The 17,050-nt window shown below is 44.5% G+C and overlaps 1 protein-coding gene and 2 non-coding genes across 7 annotated transcripts in view; 2 read left to right on the top strand and 1 right to left on the bottom strand.

The window, feature by feature from the left end:
- The first annotated feature begins 2,349 nt into the window (after positions 1-2,349).
- Positions 2,350-2,422, top strand: TRNAK-UUU. Its single transcript has one exon. It is a non-coding gene; the product is annotated as a tRNA-Lys (tRNA).
- Positions 2,423-2,859: 437 nt separating this feature from the next.
- On the bottom strand, positions 2,860-2,932 carry TRNAK-UUU. The gene has a single exon. It is a non-coding gene; the product is annotated as a tRNA-Lys (tRNA).
- A 9,584-nt stretch (positions 2,933-12,516) lies between these two features.
- Positions 12,517-17,050, top strand: part of MDM4 (MDM4 regulator of p53) — a 44,461-nt gene continuing 39,927 nt past the window's right edge. For 2 of the 5 annotated variants that reach the window (XM_003273156.2, XM_003273155.2), the window contains exon 1: positions 12,517-12,657. The gene's annotated coding sequence lies outside the window, so the exon portion shown is untranslated. Of the gene's footprint in view, positions 12,768-14,597; positions 14,678-17,050 lie in introns of all 5 variants that reach the window. The other 3 variants (XM_030813154.1, XR_004030126.1, XM_030813153.1) reach the window with 3 other exon arrangements.

The following is a 17,050-nucleotide window of genomic DNA, read 5'->3' as shown; positions in this document are numbered from 1 at the left end:
TCTGCCGCCACTCCACTTTATGTTGAAATTGTTTGTTTCTGTGTGTATCTTCTTTCCTAGACTGTTAGCAGGACCCATGTCCTATTCATCTCAGACTCTAGGGCTGGCGCAGAGCCTAACCTGTAACAGACGATCAGTAAATGTTTGTTGAATTAAATCACTCCATTCTGGCACATTTTGAGTCTGTTCCTTCTAATCTTATTCACAATGGAAAAAAGTAGCAGAATGGTAAAACTTTAGATTTACAAGTTATCTTGAGGCCGTCTAATCAATTTCCCTTATTTTATAAATGTGGAAACCCAGGCCTGCTCAGGATCACACAGTTTGTTGGTCTTTGTTCTGTAAGAATCAGACAATTGTAGGAAAGAAAAATTCCTCCAACTGAGGCTGAGCTATTTTGTTGTTCATTGTGTTCAGAAGCCACTCGTTCCCAGAAACTAAACTAAATTCCCTTATCAGTATTTGAAATTTCATAATCTTGTGTTCCACACCCCATGTGTCAGGGTTGATGAAATTGATTTTAGGTGGCTGGGCGCTGTGGCTCATGCCTGTAATCTCAGCACTTTGGGAGGCCGAGGTGGGCGGATCACCTGAGGTAAGGAGTTCGAAACCAGCCTGGCTAACATGGTGAAACCCCGTTTCTACTAAAAATACAAAAAATTAGCCAGGCGTAGTGGCTCGCGCCTATAATCCCAGCTACTCGGGAGGCTGAGGCAGGAGAATTGCTTGAACCGAAAAAGTGGAGATTGCAGTGAGCCGAGGTCGCGCCATTGTACTCCAGCTTAGACAACCAGAGCAAGACTCCGTCTCAAAGGAAAAAAAAAAAAAGAAGAAATTGATTTTAGGAAAAACTAAGCTGATCTGGGGATTTGTATTCTTAATACTCTATGTTGCTCCCACTGGTGCACACTGCTTTGGGAGGATTCATCTTGTGAGACTGTCTTGAAAACTGCAACTTGAGGCCGGTGCGGTGGTTCACACCTGTAATCCCAGCACTTTGGGAGGCAGAGGCAGGCGGATCACCTGAAGTCGGGAGTTTGAGACCAGCCTGGCCAACATGGTGAAACCCCATCTCTACTAAAAAAAAATTCAAAAATATTAGCCGGGCGTGGTGGCAGGCGCCTGTAATCCCAGCTACTCGGGAGGCTGAGGCAGGAGAATTGCTTGAACTTGGGAGGCAGAGGTTGCAGTGAGCCGAGATCCTGCCACTCCGCTCCAGCCTGGGCGACAGTAAGACTCCGACTCAAAAAAATAAAGAAAAAGAAAAGAAAACTGCAACTTGCCTGAAAGGGGAGGAAAGGCAAAATTCAATCTAAATTTAAATTAAAGGCCAAACTCCTTTTCCCGCAATCTTAATTCAGACCTTTCCACAATCACGTCTATTTTCTTACAGTATTAGCTCCTCTGTGCATGAATCAAAAGTGTCTTTCCTTCTTTTGTGCTAAGGAATGCTTATCTAACAACTACATCATCTGATGAATAGAAATGTATTTTTCATTAATGGGAGAGATGTTGTAATCTAGTTTGGTAGAATAATTAAAATTAAGAGATCTTATCAGGGAAGTGATAAATAGAAGGCAGAAGTATAATAAAAAGAGGTTGCTTCCTGGCACAGCTGCAAAGATTGAAAGAAAAAAAAAGAAGAAAGGAAGGAAAGAAGGAAGGAAGGAAGGAAGGAGAGAGGTTGTAACCCCATGTCTAAATTTTGAATATTCATCTTGGTTGCCCATTCTTCTGTCATTTACTACCATTAATTTCCTTTTAGAAAAAAAAAATTTTCCTTTTAGAGAGTTTAGTAAATACTGGTAACTTATCAAACACGAAACAGCTGAAGAACATGTTTTAAGTGAATGGAACAAAAAGAAAAGCAAAGGAAAATATTTGTTTTGCTTTATCTTGCTAAAACAAAAAAACAAAAAAACACCTTTAATTCTAATTAAAACCTAAATGTAGCTACTTAAAAGGAAGCAGGCCGGGCACGGTGGCTCACGCCTATAATCCCAGCAGGCGGATCATGGTGGTCAAGAATCAAGGTGGGCGGATCATGAGGTTAAGAAATCGAGACCGTCCTGGCCAACATGATGAAACTCCGTCTTCTCCCAAAATACAAAAATTAGCTGGGCGTGGTGGCGCGCGCCTGTAGTCTCAGCTACTCGGGAGGCTGAGGCAGGAGAATCACTTGAACCCGGGAGGCGGAGGTTGCAGTGAGCCGAGATCACGCTCCTGCACTCCAGCCTGGCGACAAAGTAAGACACCATCTCAAATAAGAAAAAAAAAAAAAAAAAAAAAAAAAAAAAAAAAAGGTGGCAACTTATATGAAGTAAACAGAAATAAGCTTTGCTAGGGAGCGCCCGGATAGCTCAGTCGGTAGAGCATCAGACTTTTAATCTGAGGGTCCAGGGTTCAAGTCCCTGTTCGGGCGTCTGTAGTTTTCGTCACTTTAAGCTACTAAATATTATCCCATCAAGTTCCAAGTGTAGACGTTGTAAACCCTTACGTTTCAAGTTAAACTCAAATCATTTTTCACTGGTTTCAGAATATGCTAGATAGACATGTTTTCAGGGAGGGAAAAAAAAATGACTGAAAAGTCATCTAATTTCTTGGCGAATATCGAAGTCTGGCACGGTGGTTTCCCAGAAAAATATTTGTTTTTTGATGGCTCATAATTGAGAAAGGAAGAAAAAAAACTTAAAAGCAAGCATCTTGTGCTGTCACCACAAAAAAAAGTACGTGAGGTAATGCATACCCTCATCAGTTTGAATTAATCATTCAACAATATATACGTATTTCAGAACATGGTGTTGTACACCATAATGTATACAATTTGTATTTGTCCATTAGGGAAAAAAAAAAAAAAGGCGCCCGAACAGGGACTTGAACCCTGGACCCTCAGATTAAAAGTCTGATGCTCTACCGACTGAGCTATCCGGGCTCCCGCAAGCGCTCACTTCTTCTGCTATTTCTTACATAAGAATAAGTACCCTTGAGTGATTGCATCATCCACGCTGTGAGACTGCTTTAACGCCAAGGAAGTTCGTGATTCGTGCGTAAAATGAAAAACAGAAGGCCCAAATTCTGCGCCTTTCACCAGCATCACCAGCTAATTCAGAATTGCGAGATATTTATGCACCTAGTAAGCATGATTAGATAGGCTTTTTTAATTTGTAATTAAATAGGTTCAGGATTAAAAGAATGGCGAGGTTTCACTTTTGAAGTGCTGTAATAACCTTCGATCTGTTTTACCATTGATAACAGGATGGGCATCAGTGCTAAAACCTATCCAATAATAGAAAAAAATGAATCTGTCTAAGAGACTATGAATATGCTGTTCTGAAGCTATCGGGTTGCACTGTGCGGTATAAAGTGAGAGAAAGGAAGGATGGTGAGGTTATCCAGTAGGTCCCCTGAAAGCATCCAAGTTGTTTTTTTTTTTTTTTTTTTTTTTTTTTGAGACGGAGTCTCCCTCTGTCGCCCAGGCTGGCTTGCAATGGCACGATCTCTCGGCTCACTGCAACCTCCGCCTCCCGGGTTCAAGCAATTCTCCTGCCTCAGCCTCCCGAGTAGCTGGGATTACAGGCGCCTGCCACCATGCCCAGCTAATTTTTGTATTTTTAGTAGAGATGGGGTTTCATCTTGTTGGCCAATCTGGTCTCGAATTCCTGACCTCCGGTGATTCGCCCGGCGCATCCAAATAATTTTAAGGGGCGCAAACTCTGGAGGAGTTCACCAACAGCGACCTTGGGGACAGAAGCCCTACTAAGCTAGAGAGACAGGAGAACTGAACATGGCATTGAAGAGAGATTGTTTTGATCTTGGCATTGGAGGTTCTTCCCTTCCGTAGCCATAAGTAATTTGAGCACTGCCCTTTGCTATGGAGCTGGTGTTGAGAATGACCACGGTAGAGCTTTGAGAGTGAGACATTAAAGGTCCTTGTTAGCTGATGTTACTTCACCTTAATTCCATCCTTAACTTCTTTCGGGGTGATTGCTCTGGTCCAGCAATTCCACTTTTAGGAATTTGTCCTGAAGAAATAATCAGGGGTGACAGGGTGCGGTGGCTCACGCCTGTAATCTCAGCACTTTGGGAGGCCCAGGCGGGCGGATCACGAGGTCAGGAGTTCGAGACCAGCATGATCGACGTGGTGAAACCCCGTCTCTACTAAAAAATACAAAAAAGTTAGGCAGGCGTGGTGGTGCACTCCTGTAATCCCATCTACTCAGGAGGCTGAGTCAGGAGAATTACTTGAAGCTGGGAGCCAGAGGTTGCAGTGAGCCGAGATCATGCCACTGCACTCCAGCCTGGGCGACAGGGCGAGACTCTGTCTCAAAAAAAAAAAAAAAAAAAGAAGAAGAAGAATCATCATGGGTGTACAAAAAGATCTGACTACAGGAGAGATCGTCATGGCATTTTCAGAAACGAGAAAAATAGCTACATAAATTATGGTACGGCCTTAATTATTATGCAGCCATTAATAATCATGTTTTGGAAGAATAGGATTTGGGAAAAAATATAAAACATTTTTAAGTTAGGAAACGTTTCAAATCAATAGTGTTTTGTTTTGTATTTTCAAGAAAAGGGTGCATATATGTGCACTGAAAAACAAAGGATAAAAAAGACAACAAACAAACAAAGGATACATGCTTATACAAAACCCGGGTTCTGAAGTTAGGTGCCCTGTTTTTGAATCCTGACTACCATTGTGTAACCTTGAGCAAGCTATTTCTCTGTGTGTCAGGACAATAGGATGACTGTGAGATTTAAATAATATAGTATATAGACATTGTTTGCAATAGTGTCTGACATGTAATAAGCATTCATGGAGGCACATAAAGATTTAACGGCAAAGATGTAACAAGAACAGACCCTATGGATCCTGCTCTTTCAACCTTCTCTGACACCATTTACCTTTCTACAAAGAATTAACATATTTGATTGAAGTGGAACGAGATGTATAAAGCTGATTTTTAAGGCTGGGCACGGTATCCCAGCACTTTGGGAGGCCGAGATGGGAGGACTGCTTGAGGCCAGGAGTTTGAGAGCAGCCTAGACAACATAGCAATACCTGCCCCCTCTTGCTGCCACCCTCCCCCCACATAATCAATCAATAAACTGGGCGTGGTGGTGCCTGGCTGTGATTCCTGCTACTGGGGAGGCTGAGGTGGGAGGATCGCTCTTGCCCAGGAGTTCAAGATCAGCTTGGGCAACATGGTGAAACGCCCTCTCTACAAAAAAATACAAAAATTAAAAATTAGCTGGGCATGGTGGCGTGAGCCTATAGTTCCAGCTACTTAGGAGGCTGAGATGGGAGAATCGCTTGGGCCCAGGAGGTGGAGACTGCAGTGAGCCAGGATGGAGCCACTGTGCTCCAGTCAGGGCACTGTATGTTGGATCTGCATGTTACAACATGCACAAAAATAAATTCTGAATACATTAATGCCCTAAGTGTGAAAAGCAAATCTTTCTAGCTGGCCCTTTGGACCCTTAAAAAAAGAAAAGCAAATCTTCAGAACTTTTACAAGAAAATATATGAGAGTATCTTTATGACCCAGAGATGGGGAAGAATCTCTTATATAATAAATTTTTTTTTTTTTGAGACGGAGTCTTGCTCTGTCGCCCAGGCTGGAGTGCAGTGGCGCAATCTCGGCTCACTGCAAGCTCCGCCTCCCAGGTTCACGCCATTCTCCTGCCTCAGCCTCCCAAGTAGCTGGGACTACAGGCGCCCACCACCACGCCCGGCTAATTTTTTCTATTTTTAGTAGAGACGGGTTTTCACCATGTTAGCTAGGATGGTCTCGATCTCCTGACCTCGTGATCCTCCCGCCTCGGCCTCCCAAAGTGCTGGGATTACAGGCGTGAGCCACCGCGCCCAGCCATATAATAAATTTTTAAAAAGGACAAAACATAAGAAAATTAACAAATTTTATTTCATTAAAAATTGTTAATCAAAGACAATGTTTAAAAAGTGAAAAGCTACATATGTGAAATCATTATTTATAACACATATAACCAAGAAGGATTAATATCCAGATTATATGGAAAACTCCCACAAATCAATAAGTAAAAGACAAGCCTGCTGTGGTGGCTCACGCCTATTATCCCAGCACTTTGGGAGGCCGAGGCGGGTGGATCACCTGAGGTCAGGAGATTGAGAACATCCTGGCTAACACAGTGAAACCCCGTCTTTACTAAAAATACAAAAAATTAGCCAGGCATGGTGGCGGGCGCCTGTAGTACCAGCTACTTGGGAGGCTGAGGCAGGAGAATTGCTCGAACCTGGGAGGCGAAGGTTGCAGTGAGCCGAGATTGTGCCACTGCACTCCAGCCTGGGCGACAGAGTGACACTCTGTCTCAAAAAAAAAAAAAAAAAGTAAAAGACAATCCAATAGAAAAATGGGCAAAAGGTCTGATTAGGCAATTCATATATAGGAACCTTAAGTCAGCCGGGTGTGGTGGCTCACACCTGTAATTCTAGCACTTTGGGAGGCCGAGGCAGGCAGATCACAAGGTCAGGAGATTGAGACCATCCTGGCTAACATGGTGAAACCCCGTCTCTACTAAAAATACAAAAAATTAGCCAGGCGTCATGGCGGGTGCCTGTGGTCTCAGCTGCTCAGGAGGCTGAGGCAGGAGAATGGTGTGAATTCAGGAGGTGGAGTTTGCAGTGAGCCGAGATCCCGCCACTGCACTCCAGCCTGGGTGACAGAGCAAGACTCTGTCTCAAAAAAAAAAAAAAAAAAAAGGAACCTTAAGTCGATAAATATGAAAAAGTGCTCAACCTTACTAATAATCACGGACCTATAAAACAAACCACCATGAGAAACCATTTTGCATCTATCAGATTGTTTTTTATAATTTGAAAATGCCAAGTACTGGCAAACATATGCAGCAAGATAATTCTTTTTTTGAGACAGAGTCTCACTCTGTCCCCAGGCTGGAGTGCAGTGGTGGGATCTCAGCTCACTGCAACCTCCGCCTCCCGGGTTCAAGTGATTCTCTTGCCTCAGCCTCCCGAGTAGCTGGGACCACAGGCGCGTGCCACCATGCCCAGCTTATTTTTGTATTTTTAGTAGAGACAGGGTTTCACCGTGTTGGCCAGGCTGGTCTCAAACTCCTGACCTCAGGTGATCCGCCCGCCTCGGCCTCCCAAAGTGCTGGGATTACAGGCATGAACCACTGCGCCCGGCCAAGGTAATTCTTATACACATCTGTCAGGAGTGTGTATTTTTCTACGATCACTTTGGAGAGCACTTTGGCATGGTCTAATAGGGTGGACAACATACATAGTCTGTGACTCAATAATTTCCTCTAGAGTACACATGGAGATAAGCATGAGAATGATAACAGCATTGTTTGCAACAGCAAACAATTGAATAATGCCTAAGTATTTATTAAAGGAGGAGATGAATAAAAATTGTGGTGCATCCATTACTATTATGGGCTGAATGTGTCCCTCTCAAACTTCATGTTGAACACCACCCCCAGTACTTCAGAATGGGAAGGTATTTGGAGACAGGGCCTTTAAAGAGGTGATTAAGGTAAAATGAGGTCACATGGATGGGCCCAATATGATTAGTGTCCTCATAAGAAAAGGAGATTAGGATACAGACAATGGGCAACCACACGAGGACACAGGGAAAAGACAGGCTGCACTCCAGCCTGGCAACAGAGGGGAACTCCACCTCAAAAACAAAACAAAACAAAACAAAACAAAACAAAACAAAACAAAGCAAAACAACCACACACAAAAAATTAGCTGGGCATGCTGGTGGGTGCCTCCTGTAGGATTACAAGGTTACACCTGTAATCCTAACACTTTGGGAGGCCAAGTGGGGAGGATCACTTGAGGCCAGCAGTTCAAGACCAGATTGGGCAACATAGTAAGACCCTGTGTCTATTTAAAAAAAAAAAAATTAGAAGATGAGCAGTTACTCACAAATCAATGTCAACCATGATAGGAAAAACTCTATTCTTCACCATGGCCTAGTCAACATATTTATCAAGCCAAGGAAAGAGGGCATCAGGAGAAACCTAACTTGCTAACAACTTGACCTTCAACTTCTAGCTTCCAGAACTATGAGAAAATAAATTTCTGTTTAAGCCATTCAGTGGTATTTTGTTATGGCAACTCTAGAAAACTAATACAATTACTATACAACAATTCATTATACATTTATACAATTCAGTATATTACTATAGAACAACGTTACAACATTAAAAATGAATTAACCAGGGCCAGGTACAGTGGCTCACACCTGTCATGCCAGCACTTTGGGAGGCTGAGGCGGGCGGATCACGAGGTCAAGAGTTTGAGACCAGCCTGGCCAACATGGTGAAACCCTGTCTCTACTAAGAATACAAAATTTAGCCGGGCGTGGTGGCGCGTGCCTGTAACCCCATCTACTCCGGAGGCTGAGGCAGGAGAATCGCTTGAACCCTGGAGGTGGAGATTGCAGTGAGCCAAGATTGTGCCACTGCACTCCAGCCTGGGTGACGGAGCAAGACTCCATCTTGAACAACAACAACAAAACTAAATGAACCATAACTACACGGTTTAACAGCACTGAACTTCACAATGCTGAGCAAAAATGTAAGTTGCAGTAGACCACATATAGTTTGATGCCATTTATAAAAATTTTAAAAGCATAAACACATTTTTAAGGAATATATACACATATAAACTCTAAAAGTCTAAAGAAATGCATGGCAGGGGTAAATACCAAACTCAAGATAGTGGTTCCCAGAGGATGAAGAAAGGAAATACCATAGAGGTGACTACAGGGAACTTCTTTGTATGTCTGTTGTTCTTAGGAAGAGGAATGGGAAAAGGGAGATCATATTCTTTTTTTTTTTTTTGAGACAGAGTCTCACTCTGTTGCCCAGGGTGGAGTGCAATGGTGCCATCTCAGCTCACTGCAACCTCCGCCTCCAGGGTTCAAGCGATTCTCCTGCCTCAGCCTCCCGAGTAGCTGGGATTACAGGCATTCGCCACCACACCCAGCTAATTGTTTTGTATTTTTAGTAGAGATGGGGTTTTGCCATGTTGGGCAGGCTGGTCTTGAACTCCTGAACCCAGGTGATCCGTCCCCCTCAGCATCCCAAAGTGCTGGGATTACAGGTGTGAGCCACTGCGCCCAGCTGGGAGATCACATTCTTTATACCTTTTGATATGTATAAAGTCATTAATTATATTTTTTTTTCAGAAAGGCTATGACCAATAATACTGACTTTTAATTTTTTTAAAACTAGAAGGGCCATAAGAAATGGCTGAATTCAGCCATTTTATTTTACAGATCAGGGAACTGAAGACCGGAAACCTGTGTAACTTCTTCTGGTTTCTAGAAATAGCTAGACTAGAACCCAGATTTCCTGTCTTTTTAATCGCATCAATGGTTTGTGAGCATAGTTCTTAAAGAAGGAAGTGCTGATCTCTCAGTCAGTTGAGTTTTTAAGCCAATTTCCAATTTCATTTCTTTCTTTCATTTCTTTTTTCTTTCTTTTTTTTTTTTGAGATGGAGTCTTCCTCTGTCGCCCACGATGGAGCGTAGTGGCACGCGCCTGTAATCCCAGCGACTTGGGAGGCTGAGGCAGGAGAATCGTTTGAATCCGGGAGGCGGAGAATGCAGTGAGCTGAGATCGTCCCACTGCACTCCAGCCTGGCAACAGAAGGGAACTCCGTCTCAAAAACAAAACAAAACAAAACAAAACAAAACAAAACAAAACAACCACACACACAGAATTAGCTGGGCGTGCTGGCGGATGCCACCTGTAGGATGATAAGATTACACCTGTAATCCTAACACTTTGGGAGGCCAAGGTGTGGGGGAGGATCACTTGAGGCCAGGAGTTCAAGACCAGACTGGGCAACATAGTAAGACCCTGTGTCTATTTTTTTTTAAAAATTAGAAGATGAGCAATTACTCACAAATCAGTGTCAACCATGATGGGAAAAACTATATTCCTCACCATGGCCTCGGCAACATATTTATCAACTTTTTTTTTTTTTTTTTTATTGATTGACTGAGATAGAGTCTGGCTCCATCACCCAGGCTAGAGTGCAGTGGAGCAATCTCGGCTCACTGCAATCTCCTCCTCCCGGTTCAAGCGATTCTCCTCCCTCAGCCTCCCGAGTAGCTGGGATTACAGGCGCCTACCACTGCACCCGGCTAATCTTTTTTGTATCTTTAGTAGAGACAGTGTTTTACCATGTTGGCCAGGCTGGTCTCAAACTCCTGACCTCACGTGATCCACCTGCCTCGGCCTCCCAAAGTGCTGGGATTACAGGCATAAGCCACTAAGCCGGGCCCTCGAAGTTTTAAATGAAGGCAAATTAAAGATGTTGGTCAACATTTTGCCAAAACTGAAAAGGCTCATCTCTCTTAACCTAGAGGAGGAGGTTAACTGCAGCTCATCAATCATTGCACTTACCACATTCTTTTTACCTGGACAGACTGACTCCTCCACTAGACAGGTTTCAGGTCTTGTTTTGGAATCCTCTAGATTGGTGCTTGGCACACAGTAGGATGCTCAGCTAATTATTATTATTTTTTTTCGTAGAGATGGGGTTCTCACTTTCTTGCCCAGGCTGGTCTTGAACTCCTGGGCTTAAACGATCCTCCCATCTTGGCCTCCCAAAGGGTTGGGATTACAGGTGTGACCCACTGCACCTGGCCTCAGCAAATACTTGTTGATCTCACAGAAACTGAATTGCATGAACAGATCATATTCCAAGACTCCAGGAGACATTAGGAAAGGATCCAAACTAACCAGATGCTATTTAAAAGTTACAAAAAAAAAAATCCTGTTGAAAGTTTTAAAAAATACTAATTGCACAAAAGGACAGGGGAAATAGTTGACAGTGGTTCACCTAAAAAAGCACCCTTGACTTTTTTTTTTTTTTTTTGAGTGAGGTGGTTGCAGATTTCTATGAAAAAGAAGTTAATTCTTCAGCTCCTTAATGGAACCCTGGATCTCCCAGCTATGCAGGAGGTTATGCTAGAAGTAGAACAAAGTGGAATGTACAAATTTAAGGAAGGTTACTGCCCTATGTTCTTTTGCATGGGTCTGTATCTAGCATTGGGAGCCACGTTTTGTTGTTGCTTATTGGGAGAGATAAGAATGGTATTACACGAATAACTAAAAAAAATACGGGGTAAATGCTAAAAGACAGGTGCAAAGAACACTGAGATGGAGCTTTCTTGGGTTACACAACCAGTTTTAATGTTTCGTAATATAGAAGAGCTCTCAACAAACCTCTCAGGCAGGCTGTCTTCAAATGACATTACTTCCCCCAAATACCTAATTTCATTTATTTCAGAACGACTCTAAATGTTAGAGGATTTTCTGAGCTTAAATATACTGCCTTGTAATTTCTATTGGTTTTAGTTCTGCACTTTGGAGAAGAGAATAAGGCTCCTTTATTTCCAATATTATACTATTCAGTTATTTGAAGACACCTTCCAATTTCTATGCCCAACCCTTTCCCTCTTTTTTTTTTTTTTTTTGAGATGGAGTTTCACTCTTGTCGCCCAGGCTGGAGTGCAATGGCGCTATCTCGGCTCACTGCAACCTCCGCCTCCCGGGTTCAAGCGATTCTCCTGCCTCGGCCTCCTGAGTAGCTGGGATTACAGGCGACCGCCATCACGCCCGGCTAATTTTTTGTATTTTAGTAGAGACGGGGGTTTCGCCATGCTGGGCAGGATGGTCTCGAACTGCTGACCTCAGGTTTTCCACCCGCCTGGGCCTCCCAAAGTGCTGGGATTACAGGGGTGAGCCACTGCGCCCGCCCTCGTTTATATGCAGGTTAAAAATTCTCTTGAGCCTTCAACTATTTTTTTCTTTTTTTTTTTTTTTGAGGAGTTTCACTCTTGTTGCCCAGGCTGGAATGGCGCTATCTCGGCTCACTGCAACCTCCGCCTCCCAGGTTCAAACGATTCTCCTCGGTAGCTGAGATTACAGGCATGCGCCACCACACCCGACTAATTTTGTATTTTTAGTAGAAACAGGGTTTCACCATATTGGTCAGGCTGGTCTCGAACTCCTGACCTCAGGTGATCCGCCTGCCTTAGGCCTCCCAAAGTGCTGGGATTACAGGCGTGAGCCACAGCGGCTGGTGCCTTCAACTATTTCTTATTTGACATGGCTTCAAGCTTCCTTGCCACCCTAGTGCCTCCATCGCTCCGTTTCCCCTCCCTGCCATCCTTGGGGAGTAAGGGTGAGTACTGGGGAATGGCAGAGGAAGCGTAGTTTTTCCGAAGAGCTGAAGGCAGACTGTGATTATGACCTTAGCTCTTCCCCTTCTCTGTTTTCTGATCTCCTAATACACGTCTGCAAATATCACAAGACCCTGCAAGTCCCTCACATATTATCTCTTTAAATCCGACGACTTTCAACCGTCCGGGCCCCACGACTCTCTCCCCGGACTAGGATCTACTCTATGGTAGTGAGCTCAGCCTTTCTAGCTCTCTAGTCCTCCCATTGCTCCATCTATGGTTTCCGGAGGCCTCACCGGAAGCCCTCGTGTGAGGCCGTGTGGGAGGCCGGAAGTTGCGGCTTCATTACTCGCCATTTCAAAATGCTGCCGAGGCCCTAGGACCTGTGACTGCCACCCCTCCCCCCACCCGGGCTCGGCGGGGGAGCGACTCATGGAACTGCCGTAAGGTGTGGCTCTTGGCCTTCGTCGGCGGAGTGCCGGGAGCGGGAGCTGGAGAGTGAGGAGCAGGCAGCCGTACCGCCAATTGTGCGGGTAGCGGGCGGGAGGAGCTTGAGAGGTGGGTCGGGCGGCGTGAGGAAGGCCGCGCCAGGCGGAAGAAGGGCTCGGGGGGAGGGGAAGAGTTGTGGGATGAGGGCTCGCGGAAGATAAAAGTGGAGGTGGGGTGACGTGATGTAACTTTGGCCAACAGGTGACAAACCTAAAGTCGACGTAGTTGGATTGAGTTTAAGTGGACACAACATTTGAGGACTCTTCAGGCAATTTAGAGAAAAGAGGTGGGAGAGAGGGAGGCGGAGAGAATGACATTGACGTGTCTTCAGTTTTTAAGTTAGTTTTTAGGGCTGCAGACAGTCTATCTTAGAGGCACTTGAGTGCTTGTTCGAAAATGCTTATTTTGGCTTGGCGCGGTGGCTCACGCCTGTAATCTTAGCACTTTGGGAGGCCGAGGTTGGTGGATCTACCTGAGGTCAGGAGTTCGAGACCAACCTGGCCAACCTGGTGAAACCCCGTCTGTATTACAAATACAAAAATATTAGATGTGTGTGGTGGCGCATGCCTGTCATCCCAGCTACTCGGGAGGCTGAGGCAGGAGAATCACTTGAACCGTGGGCGGGGGTTGCAGTGAGTCGAGATCGCACCACTGCACTCTAGCTTGGGCTACAGAGGGAGATTCCGTCTCAAAAAAAAAAAAAAAATTAGAAGAAAATGTTCGTTTTTGGGCCACACTGAAACCTACAGACAGTATCGAGATGGGGCTCAGAGAAATACATTTTAATGAGCACACCTTCCAGTGATTTTTGTATACCTTAAAGCTTGAAAACCACAGGTTTTTTTTGTTGTGTTTTTGTTTTGTTTTGTTTTGTTTTTGTTTTTTTGAGTGGAGTTTCGCTCTTTTTGCCCAGGCTGGAGTGCAGTGGCGCGATCTTGGCTTACTGCAACTTCTGCCTCACGGGTTCAAGTGATTCTTCTGCCTCAGCCTCCCGGGTCGCTGGGATTACAGGTGTGCACCACCACGCCTGGCTAATTTTGTGTTTTATTAGAGATGGGGTTTCACCAGGTTGGCCAGGCTGTTCTCGAACTCCAGACCTCAGGTGATCCGCCCACCTCGACCTCCGAAAGTGTTGGGATTACAGGCGTGAGCCACCGTGCCTGGCCGAAAACCACAGTTTAAAAGCGACACCCGGAGAAAATGCTGCAGCTCTGTGGTGTTGGCACGTGGAACTATTATCTGTCAAAGATACTTGAAACCTCTTGGTGTTAAGTATTACTATATCTCAGTTTAGATTTAGTCTTCTCTCTCCTCATACTTTTTTTTTTTTTAAATAGATGGGATTTCGGCCAGGCCCAGTGGCTCACACCTTTAATCCCAGCACTTTGGGAGGCCAAGGGGGCAGGATTGCTTGAGTCTAGGAGTTCGACTCCAGCCTAGGCAACAAACTGAGCCCCATCTCTGCAAAAAATAAAAAAATCAGTGTCATAGAGCGAGCTTCTAGTCCCAGCTACCCAAGAGACTGAGGTGGGAGGATCGCTTGATCTCAGGAGGTAAAGGCTGCAGCAAGCCGGGATGGAGCTACTGCCCTCTAGCTTAGGCGACAGCGCTAGAGCCTGTCTCAAAAAAAGAGATGAGGTCTCACTGTGTGCTCAGGCTGGAGTGCAGTGGCTATTCACAGGTGTGATCATCGCACACTACAGCCTGAAACTCCTGGACTCTAGGGATTCTCCTGCCTCAGCCCTCCAGAATAGCTGGGACTACAGGCACAGGCCACCGGCCGCAGTTGGTTTTTCTATAACAACTGTAGAATAACGATTCTGTAACAATCGTTAATCTTTAATTACAGATTTAATTTTCCCTTTAATCTTCCCACTTTAATCTTCCCTGCCGCCCCAGGTCCTGTAGAATACCTGCATTCTGGATTTGACTGATTAACTGCTTGCTCTCCATTTTCCCTAGTAACTTGCAGTTAGTAGGTAGGTCTAGATTTGGATTATTTATCTTTTGGTCAGGAATACTTAACAGGTGGTGTGCTGGTTTCTTGTTGCTTCATAATCAAGTAGTATATGGTGTGTGAATGACCCTCTTTTAGTGATAAGGTTGGGGATGGTGGAATGGTCAGCCTACTCCACGTGTTTTCTTTCCACCCCAATCTTTCACTCAGATGGCTTTAGCATCCCCTACCCCTGCCACTGGAGTAAAGTGATATGATCTTGGCACACTGCAACCTCTGCCTTCTGGGTTCAAGTCATTCTTCTGCCTCAGCCACGCAAGTAGCTGGATTACAGGCGTTGTGCCACCACGCCTGTATTTTCAGTAGAGAGGGATTTTCACTATGTTGGCCAGGCTGGTCTTGAACTCCTGGCCTCAGTCTGCCTGCCTTGGCCTCCCAAAGTGCTAGGATTACAGGTGTGAGCCACTGCTCCCGGCCTGGAATCTCTTGATGACTGTTGAAGAGGTGACATTTAACCTGAGACTTGAAGGTTTAGGATGAATCAGTTTTGTACAGAACTCACGGTGCTCCAAATGAAGGAACAATTTGTGCAAAGGTCCTGTTTGAGAAACTAAAAGATCAGGGTGACTGAGGCTCAAGATATGACTAAACAGTGCAAGATGAGACTGAAAATGTGCTGAGGGGATAGACCATGTGTTTATCTTTACAGCAGTAGCAAGCTGTTGAGCAGGGCCTGACACTACAGGATTTTTTTTTCTTTTTAAAATGCTTTTGGCAGGCTGGGCCAAGGTGGGCGGCTCATGTGGTCGGGAGTTCGAGACCAGCCTGACCAACGTAGAGAAACCCCGTCTCTACTAAAAATATAAAGTTAGCTGGGCGTGATGGCGCATGCCTGTAATCCCAGCTACTCGGGAGGCTGAGGCAGGAGAATTGTTTGAACCCAGGAGGTGGATCGCGCCATTGCACTCCAACCTGGGCAATGAGCGAAACTCCGTCTCAAAAAAATATGTATATAAAAAAGAAAAATACAGTGGTTGAAATAAAGAACATTGGCCCGGCATGGTGGCTCATGCCTGTAATCCCAGCACTTTGGGAGGCTGAGAAGGATTGCTTTAGCTCAGAATTTAAGACTAGCCTGGGGAACATAAAAAAAACTAGCTGGATTAGGTGGTACATGCCTTTAGTCCCAGCTACTCCAGAGGCTAAGGTGGGAGGCTTGCTTGAGCCGGGGAGGTTGAGGTTGCAGTAAGCCATGATCACAGCACTGCAGTCCAGCCTGGGCGACAGAGTGAGACCCTGTCTCAAAACATCTGTATCCATTGTGTTGTTTATTCCATCTGTAATGTAATGGAATCACAGATGGAATAAATAACAGAATGGATACATTTGAGGAATGAATTAGAATTCTAGAAGGAGAAAATCTAGAAAAATGAAAGAGAAAAATATAAAAAAACTAAGAGATAAGAAAGAACTACCATTTTAGGCCTGGCGCGGTGGCTCACGCCTCTAATCCCAGCACTTTGGGAGGCCGAGGCGGGCAGATCATCAGGTCAGGGGATCGAGACCATCCTGGCTAACACGGTGAAACCCCGTCTCTACTAAAAATACAAAAAATTAGCCGGCCGAGGTGGCGGGCACCTGTAGTCCCGGCTACGCAGGAGGCTGAGGCAGAAGAATGGCATGAACCCAGGGGGTCGGAGCCTGCGGTGAGCCGAGATCGCGCCACTGCACTCCAGCCTAGGCGACAGAGCAAGACTCCGTCTCAAAAAAAAAAAAAAAAGATTAGGTATAGAGGTACTGACATCTGAGTAATATAAGTCTTCGAGAAAAATAGGAAGTGTTTGAAGAAATAATGGAGTAACTCCTTTATAATAAAAAGATGAAATACCTCAGATTCAAAGGTCTCTTACAGTGCTAAGGATGAGAGATAAGGAAACTCACTCTTGGACACATTATAGTCAAATTTAAGAATATCAAAGCAAAATAAAATTTGTAGGGGCCTCAGAAAAGATCACATACAAAGGAGCAAAACTGAATTGACTTCAGAGTTTTCAACAGCATCACTGAATGCAAGAAGCAAGTGTTTTCACAGTATTAAAAGGCAAACTAAAATTCTATAGTCAACCACATAAATTTAAATAGGAGGGAATGATAAAAATATTCTTAAGTATATGAGGTCTTGGAACTTTGTACACAAAAGACCTGCACTGAGAACAGTGCCGGATGAAGTAGTGAGAAACTCAAACCTGAGAACCGTTACAATAGATACATGAAGTAAAGATTATCTGATTCCTTGGTCTTGTTTATTGTTTTAAAGGCTAAGGCAAAAAAAAAAAAAAAAAAAAAGACAAAAAACATATCTAAGAGTTTAATGTCCATATTATGCTAAAGTTCT

The sequence above is a fragment of the Nomascus leucogenys genome, chromosome 5 (assembly GCF_006542625.1).
Source record: "Nomascus leucogenys isolate Asia chromosome 5, Asia_NLE_v1, whole genome shotgun sequence".
NCBI lineage: Eukaryota > Metazoa > Chordata > Mammalia > Primates > Hylobatidae > Nomascus > Nomascus leucogenys.
Note: the sequence above shows the minus strand (reverse complement) of the source record. Positions and strands in the feature narration are given on the sequence as shown.